Below are 11005 nucleotides of genomic sequence, written 5' to 3'. Positions count from 1 at the left end.
TGGAGTGCTGCATCCAGGTCTGGGCCCCCCAGCACAAGATGGATGTGGGGCTGTTATAGCAAGTCCAGAGGAGGACAATGAAGATGATGAGAGGGCTGGAGTACTTCTACAAAGAAAGGCTGAGAGACCTGGGGTTGTTCAGCTTGGAGAAGAGAAGCCCTTGAGTCCTTTTCACCATATTTTCTTCCCCTTTTCATGTTTTATGTTTTCATAAAGTACTTGGATGCAGAACTTGAAGGTATACTAAGTCTGTGGATGACATTAAATTGTTTACTCCACAATGGGTAGAGTTCTTGCAGAGAGATCTTGACAAGTTAGAGGGCCGGGCAATCACCCACCACATGAAATTTAACAAGAGCAAGTGTTGGATTCTGCACCTAGGATGTAGCAACCCTGGATATACATGTATGTAATGGCTGGGAGACAAGAGGCTAAAGAACAGCCCTTCTGAAAGGGGCCTGGTGGTTTTGGTTGATGGCAAATTGGAATTTAAGTCAGCAATGTACTCTGGCAACAAAAAGGGCCAACAGTACCCTGTAGTGCATCAAGCACAGCATTGCGAGCTGGTCGGGGGAAGGGGTTATCCTGCTCTGCTAGTGTGGCCTCACCTTGAGTACTGCGTGCAGTTTTGGGTGCCACAATATAAAGACATAAAAACTACTAGAGAGTGTCCAGAAGAGGGCTACAAACATGGTGAAAGGTATAAAGGGCAAGACATACGAGAAGTGGCTGAGGTCCCTTGGTTTGCTCAGCCCCGAGCAGAGCAGGCTGAGGGGAGGCCTCATGGCGGCCTGCAGCTCCCTCACGAGGGGAGCAGAGGGGCAGGCGCTGAGCTCTGCTCTCTGGGGACAGCGACAGGACCCGAGGGGACGGCATGGAGCTGGGACAGGGGAGGGTCAGGCTGGGGGTTAGGGAAAGGTTCTGCATCCTGAGTGTGATCGGGCACTGGGACAGGCTCCCCTAGGGCAATGCTGATGGCACCAAGCCTACTGAGTTCAAGAAGTGTTTGGACAACACTCTCAGACATATGGTCTGATTTTGGGTGGTCCCATGCAGAGCCAGGAGTTGGACTCGATGATCCTTGTGGGTCCCTTCCAACTCAGGATATTCTATGATTCTGTGATTCTAAGTTAGTGGAAGCTTGTCATTAATTTCAGCAGAAATAATATACATAACATGATGTGATGAACTCTATTCTGGCAGGCCTCTTGTGCTCATGAAGAACCTCGGGGACTCTATTCTTTCCTGTAACAGGAGCAATCCTTTCAGGTACAGAGCTAAAGGCTGCTTGGGGGCTGAAGTGGCAGTTAAAAGAGCTCCTAGAAGTCTTTATGCCAAAAGACTTCATAAAATACTAATTGAATTAATGTTCAGATTATTTTTCACATGAATTGCTATTTTAGCTGTCATTCTTGACGCTTTAGAAGTTTAGTGTCCATAACTCTTCGTTTTCCTAATTCTCCTCATAGTTTTCTCACTGTTCCTTCAGCTTGCCCTTGGAAGAGCTTCAGGATCCATTTCAGCTTCTAGTTCAGGTTCTGCTTAGCCTTGCTCATCTCTTTTACCCCGACCTCTGTCTTGCAAATGAGCTCAGCAACCCTTCCTCTCCTGAAGTCTCACAAATCTACTTTTTCCTTCAGAGCTGTTGTTGCCTGTCAAGACTAAAATCCTTTTCAGTCTCATTTATGGATGAATAGCTGCAGTCCAGCTGGAGAACAGTCACTAGTGATGTACCTCAGGGGTCAATACTGGGGCAAGTACTTTTTAACTTCTTAATTAATGACCTGGATGATGAGACTGAGTGCACCTTCACCAAGGCTGCAGATGACAGAAAACTTGGAGTAGTGTTTGCTAGACCAGATGGGTGTGCTGCAATCCAGAGGACCTGAAAAGGCTGAAGAAACAACATGTGCAGGGGGACGCTATGAAGTTCAACAAAGGAAACGTGCCAAGTCCTGCCACAGGGGAGGAATAACCCCAGCACCAGCACAGGTTGGGGGCCAACGGGCTTGAAAGCCGCTTGGCAGAAAAAGTTCTTGTTCTTGTTCTGTCCCAGCTTGTCTTGGTGGGCAAGTTTAACATAAGCCAATAATTTACCCTTGCAGCAAAGAAGACCAATGATGTCCTGGGCTGTGTGAGGCAGACCGTTGCCAGCAGCTCAAGGGACGTGATCCTTGTCCTCTTCTCACCACGGGTGAGATGCATCTGGAATGCTGGGTCCAGTTCTGTGGACTGACTGGGGATTGGGATACACAGTCTCCTGAAGTCCCTTTCAACCTCAATCATTCTTTGAAAAGACTACTGAATTTGGTAAAGCACTCCACTATATTTTTTTTTTCTGTGTGACTGAGGATCTTATCACAATCCTGGATGTCACATAGGTCTCTAACCTGTGCATTGCATTTGTGTTGGGATTCTGTAGGTTCCTACACACTGTTATTTTAACTTTCTGCAATCTTGTTCTCAAATGTCTAAGACTGTCTTTTCTATCTGTCTTCATAGCTGTATCTTTCCTTCTCTCATTAGTAACATTTTAAACTGGTTTTAACAAATCAAGCATATACCTTGTATATTCATCTACAATACCATCACATATAATCCCTAGTTGTTCACTTTCTGCATCCCATTCATCTCCTTTCACTGCATCACATACATGGTGCTCAGCATCTCTTACTCCCACCCGAGAATAAATGCATGACTTATCTCCACCTTGTTGATCAAACCCTATTAGTATGATGACTCATGCCTTTGATTGCCTCCTGCTGCTTTCTAACTTTTCAAGCAAGTGCCATGCTTTACATGCTTTCATATGTTCTTATTAAGCTGTATTCCTGCTTTCCTGCTGTGGTGAGTTGACATCTGCCAGAAACTAAGCCACTCAGTCACTCCCTACATCAAAAGGGATGGGGAAGAGAATAGGGATGGCAATTTATTTTGATAGAATCTGAAATACCTTGGTTGTAAAGATCAAGAATCCACTGAATTAATATTACTGTATTAACTTTGGAGAAAAATTAAGATTTATCATTTGTTTTTTCACCTAGAGCACTCCATACAGTCCCCAGACCTTGCAGAAAATACACATATTTCCAGATGGCAGCAGATGATAAAAGATATGGAGTGTTCAGTGTTGTTCCTTGCTTTTTCTCCCATATGTGTAACTGCTTTAAGAGCTGCAGGTTTGTGGGTTTATGTGTTTTGCCCAATATGAGAAGATAATAAAGCAATAAAAATACTCTGCTTAATCTTATTGCCATGTGTTTTAGTTGTGTGTTCTTATAACTCATAACTTATGCTGATGTTTCTTCCCACAGTGGAAGATGCTTTCATGGTTTTTCTGTTTTCTAAAAATATTTTCCCTCAGACTCAAGAGAACATTTGTATTTACAATATTTTTCTAGAATTTCAGTGCCAAATGTCTGCCATTTGTGCTTGTTCCTTTTCTGCCTCCTTTCCCCTCCATTACAGGACTGAGGGGTGGTAATCTTTAATGGCAAGGAGAACTGCAGCAGACAGTGACTGTTGAATGTAGGTAATGTACATTTTCACAGAATCACAGAATCACAGAATTTCTAGGTTGGAAGAGACCTCAAGATCATTGAGTCCAACCTCTGACCTAATGCTAACAGTTCCCACTAAACCATATCCCTAAGCTCTACATCTAAACGTCTTTTAAAGACTTCCAGGGATGGTGACTCCACCACTTCCCTGGGCAGCCTTTTCCAATGTCTAAAATGTCTAAGTTTTCTAATGCTATAAAATGATGGATGCTGTTTGCAGGCTTTGCTTGCTCTGCAAATGATCCTTTTCTTGTTTTCCCTTTGATTCTTTTCATTTTGAGTTTACTCCTCGTCACTAGCATTCTGCTACCATTCCAGTAAACACAGTTGTGAGTGGGGACAGGACTGTGTGCTTGGTAGGCTAAATGAGGAGACAAATCTTCCTGTACCATCTAAGTAAATGATGGAAGAAGATAGTCTTCCTAGAAGGGTTAGTCAGAGTATCTACATCATCTCCTGTTTGGATCATGCTCCCAAAAGCTTTATTTATTTACTTATTTAATTCTTCTGCTACATGTAGCCCAAGAAGATCAGCATCCTAGTGAAAGTGTCTTAGCCATCAGGCTCAAGTTAGTGAGAGAGATGAGATGTACCTGTAAAGGGAAGAAAGGCTCAGTTAAGGAGAAGTTAATACCTCATGCATCAGAGTGTAAGCTAGCTTGAACTGTAAGAGATGAGGAATAAATTTGGTACAGGGTAGACTATTATGCATCTAGACTTTCATACCTTTCTTTGGAAGTGTCCTCTACAGGTTTCACTAATGGGGCTGGATGTGTTTCTGCTGTTATTCACTACAAAGCAAACCCTACACCCTTCTGATGCATAGACATCCAGATGAAACTGGCACTTGCTTATCATGCTTTTCTGGGCTTTGAAAGCCTTAAAAAAAGTGACAGTGGAGGAAGTATTATGAAGACCTGGGAGGGCTTTTGAAACCCCAGAGGGAAAGTTATATTAAGTCAAGTTTCACAGAGTCCTATTTGAAAAGCTAGAAAGCAGCCTTTTTATATTCATAAGCATCAATAGCCTAGGAGAGACTACCAGCACTCCAGAAGGTAGCATTCAAGCTGACCTAGACAAAAGGCAGAAATCCTACCTAAAAACAAAGATAAGAATAGAGATCTGTCCTCAGGAAAGGTGGAATTCAGCTGCACAGATCCAGACAGGGGAATGACTAATGAGGTAGACATTCAACAGAAGAAAAGCCAGGATGCAAAGGGATCATCTACTGAAAATAGGCCAAGCTATTGTGTTTGACAGCATTTGTAAAGCTATTGCACAAGAAGCAAACATGCTGAGTGGTGTCAACAGGAGTGCTGTCTGTAAAGCCATGCTTTCTGCAGCCAGAGTGGCTGTCCCTGCCTGGGTGCAGTGCTCTGGTAACAAGGGGATGCTCATGAGAAAGGCAGACAGACTGGTCAGGGACCTTGTAGATGAAAGGGTTAAAGAAAGCAGTGGTTTAACCTCCAGCAGAGACAGTGGTGGTTAATAGGAAAAGTTTTCAAGTATGGGGAAAGCTGCTGGAAAGAAGTCGTGTTTCATTCCCACTGTAATAGTAAAAGTAGTAAGGAGATTTAAATGGCAAGAGGGAGCATTTAGTGTGGATGTTGATAAAAAAGGTTTAAAGTATCTTGAAGACTTAAGTTTTTGAAAATAGCTTGTAGGCTCAAAAATAATATAACAGGAACCAAAAATATGAAATCTAACAGTTGTAGCTGAACAACTGAGAGAATTCAAAGCCTGGTAAAAAGGCTAGGTACAAATGACCTAGAAACACATAGTGAACCAGGAGAATATCAAAGGCGTATGTGAGACGATGTGGGGGTTCACAAAGGAGCTGTTGTAAATCCTGCCTGGGGCATGGGCATGGTTTCTCCATGTCCCTGACACAATTATTTATGTGGGTTCAGAAATCTATTGCTGGCTCTACTTCCATAAGGCCATAGCAAGCAGTTGAGTAAACAGTTGCAGAGCAGAACAGGCTTATTTAGATACAAAACTTGCTTTGTGTTTATATTCCTACTAGCAATTTACATTTTAGTTTTTGCCTTGTATTTTATGTACTGTTTGTTGCATTTGGAATCCCTTTTTATTTTCTTCATTTGCCTCCAATTTAAGTCTTTGATGAAATCCATACAGCTGATTCCTTTCAAGCTAACTACAAGCATTGCTTTGTAGTTTTATGTTATATATTTTATGTAGTTTTATGCACTATTGTCTGCCATAATCTCTCAGCTGATATATGAAAAGATTAATACACCTAGAAGTGTATCTTCTGGGCCGACACTTTTATTATGGCCATTGAGAATGCAATAAAACTGATTCACTATTCATGAGAGCATGTAAGAAAAGGGGAACCCGCTGAGTTTATTACAATGCATTTCATTATTAGAAGAAATTCATACGCTGTTACAGTTCCAGATGGTTTAAAATTTGCAGGGTGACAGATACCTGCAAGCTGATTTTGTAGCCTGATTGGAGGTATCTGCTGGTGTGGTCTCCATTCCCAGCCAGTTGTATGGAAATTTGAATTTTGGTTCTATCAATAATTGTTTCATTTCAAAATATTTTTGTATTAAATATAAATAATAGACAAGATTGTGTAAGTGTAGCATGAAATGACATTTAATATACATTTTGGGTGTGAATCAAAGCATTAGATTTAACATTTTTGGTTTCAGTATTGATATTACCTCTAAATAAAGCAAACTGGAAAGAAGAGGCATATAGACTACAAATGAATTCCTAAAAAGGTGGTTTTGGTGAAGGCTGCAAAATAAAATGTAGAAGCAACCAGAGTACATTGGACTGAACATTGGGAAACCTGAGTTTAAGTGTAAACATTGTGGTGAACATACCAAGCAGTCCTGAAGGTGTCAGGCAGATGCATGAGTAAGTGGATCAGCAGTGTTGACTTCTTGTTTTTTTTTTTCCAACCCATGGGCACCTTTAAAATGTCTGCTGTCACCTGCAGGGGAATGAAACTTGGTGATGCTGGCATTCAGACCTCCGTATCCTGCTGTGGTAGCACATATTTCTCTGACACTAGCAGGGTGTTCATGTCTTGAAACGAGACTTTAGGCACTTCTATTTAGGCAAGAGAGTATTTTAATATGGCTGGAGAGAGGAAAGAGAAATCATATTCTTAATAAAGAAGAATGAAATGATATAAGAAGAGTCCCTTGATCTGACTCACAACAGCCCCCTACCCTTCTCTGGCCACACTTCTGGCTCACATTGATGGACTGTGCTGAATGACATTTTAAGTAAGCAGATAGACATTTCTTTATTCTTTATTTTTCATTTTTTTAACAAATGATAAATGTGTTTTAAATTGCTGGATCAAGGGGCAGGGATAGTAATATATGCACATGTGGAAATAATGTACTGAGAAAGCTCTGTGGTTTCATATGAAGGAAAAAGATAGCAGCCAATTCTAGCTCAGTGGGCAAGTAATTATCCAGCAATCTCTGTACATAGCATTCTAAGTTCAGTGCAAGAACATGCATCAGTAAGGTGCCATATGATTTTTCCTTTATAATCTGCAGTTTGATTTCAGGAATGACCTACGCATCATCACCACAGGGATAATTTAGAGACGAATGAGTTTGCTGAATGTTAAAATTAATGTCTTTTTCCTGTGCATGATCATCAGGTTAGATGTTCACAGACAGCTTAGGGCTATTGTTTATCCCTACTTGGTTCTAATTGCATTTTACCTCCACTCAGAATAATAAAAATATGACAATTTTTATCTTTAACATTAAATAATATTAAGACACTTGTAAGGCATAAGCTTGCCACTGTTCCATAATAAGCTTGCTCCATTTAAAATGGGATGTTACAGTGTTTAGAATTCCTTTCCCTGCCCCATCCACCATGTTTCCAATACACAGACCAACCACAGTCTAAAAGATTTTTATTATGAAATCAAGGAGAAGCAAACCAAAAAAATGGTGTGAATTCTTCATGAGGAAGCACAGTGCATGGTCTCAAAATAGTACTTCTTACTGAAGAAGTATGAGACCATTAACGGTGCAATATAAAGAAAACAAAGCCTAATGTTACCTATCCATCTGTTTCCTGATGTCTATTTTTTTCATTCTTTTTTTTCTTTCCCTTATAATGACTTTATTCCTCTACCCTTGCAATAACTAGGACCATGATAATGCTGTGCCATCTACGCTTCATCTTTTGTCTGTCACCCAAATGCTTTCAGCTTTCTTTTTTGCATTTGGCAGCATCAGTGAGGTCTAAATTTCCTAGCAACACTGACTGATGTGATTCAGCCTTAAAAAAAAAATCATATATTATATTCTCTGTATTCATTTTGAGTATATATTTGTTTATCTTCTCCAGATTAATTTTTAGTATATATTTGTTGAAGATCTGAAGTCAAGAACTATATAGATGTAAATGATCAGCTTGATTTTTTCCTTATCTTCCTGAACTGCTCACCTTGCCTGATGCAAATCACTTGCCTCCTCCTGCTTCCTACTTTTCCACACAGGGCATTGCAATCTGCTAATGTCTACCTCCCTCATGGTGTGAATGCAAATAAAGTTTAAACTGCTTGATACTTTATTTAGGCATTGACATGAGGCAGGTTTATCTTATTAAGATCAATATGGCAAACTACTGGTGGCTGAGATCTCACAGTGTCCAGATGCAGTTAGTCCCAGTTCTCAGGTGGGTACCATTTCCTACATCCTTGAAAGAGTAAGGCTTTGAGGAAAGTGAGGGTTTTACAATGGGTGTGTTGAGTCCCTTTACTCAGTGTAAAGATGGGGCAGAACTGGTTGCAATAACAATCTAGATGGAGAAAAGGATGAGCGGGGTTGCAAATTGCTCCTATATCACATGAGCAAGATGATCATGTATAGGAGAAAGGAATAACAGCATGGGAGAACTGGAAGCATGAGGAAGTAAAATGGCTTTCACAACATAAAGTGTATATACTCTCTCAAACTCAAAAAGACATGAAGACTTCTAGATTAGCAGCCTTCTGACAGCTGGTGGGACAGGTCTGGCTTGCAGGAGGTTTGTGGTGGCCCTTTTCCCCAGAGGCAGTGGAAAACAAGTTGTGTGAACTGCAAACAAAGCCAAATGCCACCTTGTGCTCCCCAAGCAGTGCAGGGTGACAAGAAGAGGGGCTAGATCAATGTGTAGGTCAGTACTGACTCCGTGCTGCTGGCAGCAAAACCGCCTCTTCAAGCTGATGTGGCATGACCTGTTTTACAGGTTGGAAAACATATTCCATGTATTCAAGATGCATTTAATTGGCCTGAACGTGAATCTCTTGCTCTGCATCACGTGCAGTCTACGTGCAATGTGGATCACTCCGTGAAGGATGTCAAGGAACAGGACACACGAGCATAAACAAGCCCAGCAAGAGTCAACAAAGTCAAGCTGCAGTGGAAAAAGGCAAACAACAGACTCTGATGTATAAACAAGAGTACATCTTGGGAGAAGCATGACGCCCTTCCACTTCTTAGCTACTGGGAACGCCATGGCCTCGTTTTGTTTAGGTCTGTAAGAGGAAATCAGTGGTCTGGCTGGTGAGCTCCCAGGGCAGACAACAAGGACTGTCTGGAACATGGGGAGGTTAAATGAATTAGGGTTGCTTAGAGCCCTTGGAGGCAGGGCTGTGGGATAAGATGTTTCTCGATCAGCTATGTCTAACTATGTCAAGAACTCTTGAAGAGTTGAGGGGAATGATTTTTGTGCTGTTGTCATGAGAGGTAAGATTAGAAGCAGACAAGTCAACTACAGCAAATAAGTTTCAGTGTAAATGTCAGGGAGAACATCCCGAACAGGACAGACCGTGGGACAGGCTGCTGTGGGAGGCAAGATGGCTGAAAAACTGCTTGGAAATCATGGGAGTTACAGTGAGGTTATGTGGTGTAAATGAGAATTGAGCCTCTGATTCCCTCCATAAGTCAATGCTGGTCCTAAAAATCATAGCAGGACCACTGTGACAACAGACTTCTGCTTTACAAAAGTACTCACAGAATTTGCAGGGTGATATGCTTGTTTTTGGAAAATGCCTCATTGGAAAGTATAGGATCCGACTTCCTATGAGAAAGGGCATCAGATACAATGATCTGAACTTCTGAGTTTTTCAGTGGGCGCCTACACCTGGTAGATGTGAGCAGGCACCCTAACTGCAGATCTAAGCATAGATGAGGTACCATTTTCTCAGGTTGCTCCTATGGTGAAGCCAAATCATATAATAGATTTTATATGTTCCAAAGCTCATTATCATTAAAAGGTTTAAATGATGTCTTTGTGACTGTGCTGCTTACAGCTGTGCTGTTGGACTACCTCATGCAGATTCAGCTTTACAGAGTACGAGCAAGCTACCCAGGGAGTGTTTTCATTAGTAGCTACAACTCTGTGCCAAGCTTTGTCTTTCATATCAGATTTCTGCTGAGCTTTCCTGCTTCTCCACCATTTTCTTCCCCAAGGATATAATCAGAGGTTACAAAACCAGAAAAATGATACTGAATGTGCAGCAGGCACATAATAATGCACAGAGAAAACAAGATTGTGATAACCGAGATAACCAGGACACTTTTGATTTCTAGTTATGTGTTTCTATGAAAGCAGAGCTCATTTTTGCTTGTCCAAACAGATGTTGAACAAATGAACTATTTATCACTGAGTAAATTGTTTGCTGAAGGCGGGCTGTTAGGCAGAAGTACAGCTCTACACCCAGTACCTTTACAATCTATCTATAGATTAAGCTGGTATCGTCCCAATACCTCCAATACTTGCTGTACTTATAGCTTTGTCATGTTTTGACTACTATACCTGGCTCTACAAGGGCATTGGGCGTGCAGGACTAGGAGAGTGCACAACACCCCAAGAGGTTGTGCTGAAGATTAAACTTTGATGGGGCCAACTGCAACAGACTACTGCAAAGCATCCAACAATAACACCTCCCAAACAGGTGATGTGGTGTCTACTTAATCTATAATCTAGGTAGGGGACACTCGCTGCAGGCTGTGACTGTTACCAGTGATAGCTGACAACTGTTGGCCTGATTATTTGGAACAGAAACACCCACTGTTCTTTGGGAAGCTGACATAGCTGCAAGATGGAGGTTGATGACATGGATAATAAATAGGGGATTTCTGTAGTCCTTGGTAAGAAGACTTGTTACCTCCACACAGGCATCTTGGAGAGAGAAAGAGCAAGGATATATGGATGTCTCCACATCTTTAAACTTTCAGCTCTTGAAATTTTTTTGGCTCTGCTACATCTCTTCAAATAACCCATTAACAGTTATAGAAGGAGGTCTATTTGGGATATTCAGAAACACCGCATGCTGCTAGTCACTGCTTTAAGTGACTGTGAGAATGACAGAGACTATACCTGGTACTCCACGTGTTTGTTGAGCAGAAATACAACCCAGCCTTACCTGCAGGATTACGTGGAAACAG

This window comes from Aythya marila, assembly GCF_965140915.1.
Source record: "Aythya marila genome assembly, chromosome: 3".
Taxonomy (NCBI): Eukaryota; Metazoa; Chordata; class Aves; order Anseriformes; family Anatidae; genus Aythya; species Aythya marila.
This window is presented reverse-complemented; position numbering follows the sequence as displayed.